Source organism: Pteropus alecto, unplaced genomic scaffold (genome assembly GCF_000325575.1).
Source record: "Pteropus alecto unplaced genomic scaffold, ASM32557v1 scaffold92, whole genome shotgun sequence".
In the NCBI taxonomy this organism is placed as follows: Eukaryota; Metazoa; Chordata; class Mammalia; order Chiroptera; family Pteropodidae; genus Pteropus; species Pteropus alecto.
Genome location: NW_006432447.1, coordinates 3240195 through 3247135, shown reverse-complemented (window position 1 = coordinate 3247135; position 6941 = coordinate 3240195). Strand labels below are relative to the sequence as shown.

Here is a 6941-nt window from a genome sequence, read left to right as displayed (position 1 = left end):
AATATTGTCTTCCCTCCTACCTTGTTGACTCATGCTCTCGATCTTGTTATTGCTCCAAATTGTAACCCCGCCATAATCACAATTTCAAACATTTTATTTTCAGAGCACCACCTCTCTTTCTAGCTTAGTCTTTAAATATTCTAACTCGACCTAGCTTAGTCCTTTAAATATTCCTTCTGTCCCTCTGGAAAAACCTATGGATCCTACTACCTTTTCAGTGAAACTGACACCATCAGGTCCTCACGTCTTTCCTTACCTGGAACTTAAGTTCCATGGACGGTCATTATAATCATTGCCATGTTTATATCTTCATGGCTTTGCTGATTAATATATCTGCTACTCTGTGGCTGCACTTGTGGAGAAAAACACTTAGCTCTATTGACTGGTCTCACTTTATATTCATGATCATTAACTTCAAATGGGCTCCTAATGTTTTGCAGTGATCTTACTCTGATGCTCTATTCCACTTACTCTTTCATCGTTCTGCATGAACATTGCATTCTTTCCCCTCTCTCTGCAAATCTCCAATACTTCACTCCTTATTTTCTTTCCTAGATTGTCACCTCAATTCTTTTTCACTGAGACAATAGAAGCAATCAGAAAATATTTCCCCCAATTTCCGTAATTACATCTCACCAGGCTCCATTGGGAACTATATATTCTGTCTTCTCTCCTATTCCTGTGGACAAAATGTCTGTGCTCTTAGCAAAGACCACTTCCTCCATTTGTGCAATTGATCTCATTTCATAAAGAATATCACTTTAGCAATTATCCCCTGTTCAGCATCATTAAATTTTATTTACTGTTACTGAATCAATATCTTTAAAATATAATTGAGAGATAAACTCTTCCATCTTAAAACAAAAACTTTCTTGACATGACTTTCTCCTCCAGTTTTTACACCAATTTTCACCTTCCTTATATACCAAAACTCTTGAATTAGTCAACTATGCTGCATTCTCTAATATCTCTCCTCCCACTCTCTCTTGAACCCACTCCATTCAAACTTCTATCCCTGCCATTCTATAAACACTCTCATGAATGACACCCATATTATGAAATCCAGTGGTTAATTCTTAGTCTTCTCTTGAGTTATGAGCAACATTTGGCACAGATAAGTACTTTCTCCTTTAAACATTTTCCCTCTCGTCATCCAAGATTTTGCACTCTCCTGATCTGTCTTTGGCTTTTTCTTCTCAGTTTCCTTAGCTGTTTGCTTCTCATTCTGAAGGTTGGAATATCCCAGGACCGAGCTCTTGGCCTTATCTTTTTTTCTATCAAGCTTCACTGTCTCCCTTTAGTGCCATATGTGGGTTGGTGACTCCCAAATACAAGTCTCCCTCCGGTTCCTTTCCCACGAACATCCAACTGCATCATCAGCATTTTCTTCTGGATACCTATTAAGTTGAACTATATATAATTTTCATATTTGTAAGTCAGAATGTTTGAATATTACCAGTTTTATATACGTCAATATAAGTAGGATAAACTTCAGGTCCAAATTTGAGCTCCTCATATTTTCCCGAACCCGATCCTTTCAAAGTGTTCCCCATCACAGTAATTGGCAATCCCTTCCTGTCGCTCAAGCCAGAAACACTCAAAATTATCCTTGTCTTTTTTTCACACATCACATCCATTCCACCTGGATATCCTGGACCACAGCACTTCTTACCGTCCTGCTACCTCCCTGCTTTCACCTTCATCCCTTTAGTGAATTACTATAGAAACCTTCTAAATGGTCTCTTGCAGCTCTGCTTTGTCTCTTTTCAGGCCACCTCCACACAATAGCTAGGGTGTTTCTGTTAAATCATAACTCAGATGTCACTCCTCTGCTCAAACACCTCAAATTTCACTTAGTGTCGATGCCAATGTTTTTATGTGGTCCTACATGTTCTATAGGATCTGGATTTCTCATCTCCATTATGTCAGACTGACTGTCCCCTTGCTCCTTCTTTTACAGCTCTCTGGCCCCTATACTTTTTCTAGAAATTGACAGGCATACTCACAGATTTTGCAATTGTTGTTCTACCCATCCACCTGCGTGGATTCTCACTTCTTTCACATCGTTACTCAAAGGGCTCCATCTCTTAGGCTTTCCCTGAGCATATAATCTCAAATGGTAATCTCTGACCTTCTACCTCCGTTTAATCTTTAGCATTTATTGGTATTTAACATGCTGTGCATTCTCTTTATTTATCTTGTTTGTCCTCTGCGTTCTTTTTGCCAGAGTATAAGCTCACGAGGGTAGTGATTTTTTAACTGTTCTGCTCTTCGCTATATCCTCATTTTTGGAACACTCTCAGTTGTATGGTAGACACTCAAAAATATATATTGAAGAAGTGAATGATTTTTTTCTTTCATCAGTTGTGAACATTCTCAATCATTATGAATCTCTTCAAATATTGATCTCCATTACATTATTTTCTGTTTCTTTCCTTTGGAACTCCACAAGTCATATGTTAGAACTGACATTCCTCTAGTAATGCTTTTTTTTTTTTTTTTTTTAGGCGAGGCAACCCTTGGTTGACCTCACAGTTTGCAAGGACATTGTCAGCTTACAATCCCTTACTTTTTTATTTTTTTATTTTTTACGCCTACAGCACCTGGGCTTCCTAAGTGGTCTCCCATCCAAATACTAGCCAGGCCCAACCCTGCTTAGCTCCTGAGATCAGACGGGATTGGGCTTGTTCAGGGTAGCATGGCCATAGACTCCTCTAGTAATTCTTATCCTCTTAATAATTTTTATGTCGGTGCCCTTCTATAATAAATTATAGGTAGTGTCTCTAACTCTTCAGCTGTTTCCAATCTGTTTAAATAAATAAATTCTATTCATATTTAAATGTTTACATAGCAAAGCTCCCGATGTTCACTTTAACCAATATTTTTAAAAGTTATGTCTTTTTTTTTATAGCTTCTTGTTCCTTAGCTTAATTTGTTCCTTCTTTTACTTTGTTGAAAAATTTATAGATATCTTTAAAATATTATGGATCTGGTGAATATCTTAATTGTTTGAGGGGTTGATTTGTTATTTCTTCTTTCAGCTCTCTCTCATTTAACTTGGCTTGTTTCCGAAGTCTCTGCTTTGGATTGTGAGATTATACTCACTGGAACTTCATTTCTGAAAGGACTTTGAAGACCAGTGATAAGGGGCATTCTTTCAAAGAGGACTTGGGGTGCTGTGGGAAGTTCCTAGAGGCATTATCAAGCAGGGAATCCTTTAAATTCTCGGTCTCTCCCTTTTGTCCTTCTTGTCTATTGTCTTCCTTTACCTCTCCTCTCCTTCCTTTCACTTTCTTTTCTTTCCTTTCTTCATCCTCTCTTACTTCCTTTCTTTTTTTTTTCATAAAGACAGTATGAGTTCCAGACCAAAGCCACCCATGGTTTGCACCTCTGTCGAAGAGGCTTACCTCGTGAAATGACCAAGATCCCTCATCCCTGAACGGAGTGAGCCCCTGGTAACCAATGAATCATCTAGGTCCCAAACCTATACTTCTCTGCCCTCACTGTAAAATTTTCAGAGGAGCTTTAATTTCCCTCTCCATCCAGAGACAAGGATGAGATAGGCAAAAATTTCTACATTTCTCTTCTAAGATTGGATGCTTTTAATTCACTTACTGATTAAGTCGTATTTGAGGGTCTGAGACCTATTCAGGTTCTCCAGTGCCATTTCTTATCCTGTGTGTACACCTAGGTTTATCTCCTGGTCCCTATATTGATTCATAAAACAAAAGCTCTAGGCCACTGTGGACTTATCATTTTGGTCTTCTGTATTTCTTTTATTTGACAGATACTTGGTGATTTTGAAGATGTTTAAAAAATGTATCCAGCACTTTTACATGTTTTATATATGAGTATTTTTGGCCATTCTAGTCCAAAATGGATGTCTTCAGTTATTTCTTTATGTGTAGAGTGTGATACTCTGGAGAAACAGAAGTCACTATTTGCAGAAATAACATCATCCTCCTAGGCTGGAACTTGAGGCTGAGTCTTCATTCTGTGCCATATGGGAAGGCACATGGTATAGTGTGAATGTGTGTGTGTGCATGTGTGTATGTGTGAATTCTAGTCAAGATGGTAGTATGGAGAGAGAGTATTCTCTCTCCTGTAGACAGTTAATATCGACAAGAAAAATATTAAACATAGACATCAGTTCTTGAAATAAACAACATCACAGGGTCCAGAAATGGAGTGGAAGTCCCAACTTTAAGTGCACAGGTGACACTGGGATTCACTCAGGAAACTGAATCTGAAAACCTGTATTGTCAGCTGGGATTTCTGCTCCATTGAAAGGGCTGAAATTCTGCCCCCTGCCTGGCAGTCACTGACCAAGTCCTGAACATTTTGGGCTGGTTGCTGTAGAGGTTCTAGTTTAGCTTCCAGGGCTGGTTATTGCAGATTTTGTGGATCTGGTCATTGTTTATTTGTATGTTTAGTCTTTTAACTCCCTCCTCCCACTTCTCTTTGATCATCCTCTTGCTTGAAAGAGGTGGATAAATTCAGGGAAGGGGAGAAATCCAGATATTCACTGCACAGTGATTGTTTCCTCATCTTTAAACTCAATTGTTTTGCAAGATATTCTTGTTTTTTTTGTTGTTGTTTTTTTGTATGATCATGGCTATCATCTGAGAGAGTGGCTGTGTCAAAACATGGAAGATTGTGGATGGTATGCAACAGACCAGCATTATGACCGATGTGACAAAACAAGAACAATTAACAGTCCCTTTAAGCTGTTTCAAAACCAGGAACCCTAACTGACCAACTCAGGGCAAGAGAACAATCCTATAGGCCATAAGGATCAGCTTTCAGAAGCCAAATAGCTTTTTCTTTAAGATGATGTATAACCTGTTTCACCTTGTTTGTTCATTGATTCAAGTATAGTAAGAAATATTGCCAATGGTACAAATGTCATAATAGCCAGCTAATAAGAAATCTAGAGTAATGTGATTGTCCATCACTACTTGTGCCAATAAGTTGAGACTGATCTGTACTCCATCTATGATAGAAGTAGCATCATTAATAATTTTTCCAGAGTTAGTGATAAGTTTCTTATAGGATTTTCTACTTGTATGATTCTCACCAATGGAAACACTGCTCTAATTATTTGCCTAAACCATGAGTCAGTAATTTTCTCAAGTCAAATGCCTGAATAATCAAGGGTGGCATCATTTTGGAGCTTACATCTGTGTCAGAATTTCCAGCTATGGTGATTTATAAAATTAGGGTCTCAGTGTATAGATACACCTCGGAATACTAGTTCTCAAGTGTACGATGTATTAGTTTGAGAAAAACAGGATCAAGCCTCCTTGTCACAGAGGAAGTAGTATCCAGTAGGGTCACATGGAGATCTAAGAGAAAAGTTGTTCACAACACAAGGTGAGAACCAAGGCCTTACATTAGCCTGGGTTACATGTTTGGACCTCTGTTAGTCTCTTCCAGTTAGCAAGTATTTGGCCTACCACCCTACCAAAGTTGTTGAATTTAAATTTAGAATCACCTAGGGTCTGATCAATAGATTATAATAATTAATTATTTTTCTGGAGACAAGGGCACTAGCAAAGTTATAGATTGATTTGTCCATGTGGGTACAAGTGGAAATGTCATTGGCTGTAATTTCCTATGGTCTCATTTGATGACTAAAATTGCCCAATAATTTTTATCATGGGGTCTGGTGATGGATAGTATATCCAGCAATCAGTAAGATTAAGGGTAGTGGATATTGTTTGGGATAATCTAAGAATGGTGTTTGAATGAATACGTTTTGACTTAACAATTATAATAAGGAGGGAAGAAAAGAGAAAAAGGGCCATTATGGTGAGTGAAACCAGGGGTCTATAGAAAATGAGAAGAATCATTATAAGCAAGCAGATACAGAACAAAACAGGAAGTAGATAGGAGTCTTGATCTGATGTCTTGGGTAGAAGCTGTGGACTATTTGAGATTATCTGGTTGTTCTGAAAATCTTAAATCAGTTGTCTGCTATTATTATTTTTTTTTATTTTTATTCAGTGCCAAATATAAGTGACAAATAGTGTATATAATTAAGGTGTACATTTGATTTTTAGCTGTATGTATACAGGGTGAAATGATCACCACAGTTAAGCTAATTAACATACCCATCACCTCACATAGTCACTATCTTTTTAGGAACACTTAATATCTACCCTGTTAGCAAATTTCAAGTATACAATACAGTATTATTAGCTAGTCACCATACTGTACATTAGGTCTCCAGAATTTATTCATCTTGCATAACTGAAAGCTTTTAACCTTTGACCAGCATCTCCCCGTTTCTCCCACTCCCAGCCTCTGACAACCATCATTCTACTATGCTTCTGTGAATTTGACTTTTTTAGATTCCACATATAAGTGAGATTGTGCAGTATTTATCTTTCTGTGTTTGGCTTATTTCACTTAGCATAATGTCTTCCAGGTTTGTTCATGTTGCAAATGGCAGGATTTTTCTTTTCAAAGGTTGATTAACATTTCATTTGTGAGTGTGTATGTATATATATGTATTTTTTAAATCTAGTTAACCATTAATGGACATTTAGGTTGTTTCCATATCTTGGTCATTGTGAATAATGCTGAAATGAACATTAGAGTATAGATATCTCTTCAATATACTGATTTCATTTCCTGAAGTGGGGCACTGGGTCGTATGGTAGTTCTATTTTTAAATTTTTGACGAACCCCCATACTGTTTTTTTAGATTCTTTTTTCTTGTTGCTGTTGTGATTGGGTGTTTTCGGCTACTTTATCTTCTAAATCACTGATTCGATCCTCCACTTCATCTAATCTACTGTTAATTCCTCCTAAGGTATTCTTCATTTCAGTTATTATATTCCTTATTTCTGACTTGTTCTTTTTTATGTTTTCTATCTCTTTGTTAAAGTTCTCACTGAGTTCCTCTACTTTCCTGCTAAGTTCATTGAGCATCCTTG

The 6941-nt window shown here is 37.3% G+C and overlaps 1 pseudogene; it reads right to left on the bottom strand.

Annotated features, from left to right (window-relative positions):
- Nucleotides 1-2591: 2591 nt before the first annotated feature.
- On the bottom strand, nucleotides 2592-2710 carry LOC112475963 (annotated as a pseudogene).
- Nucleotides 2711-6941: the final 4231 nt, after the last annotated feature.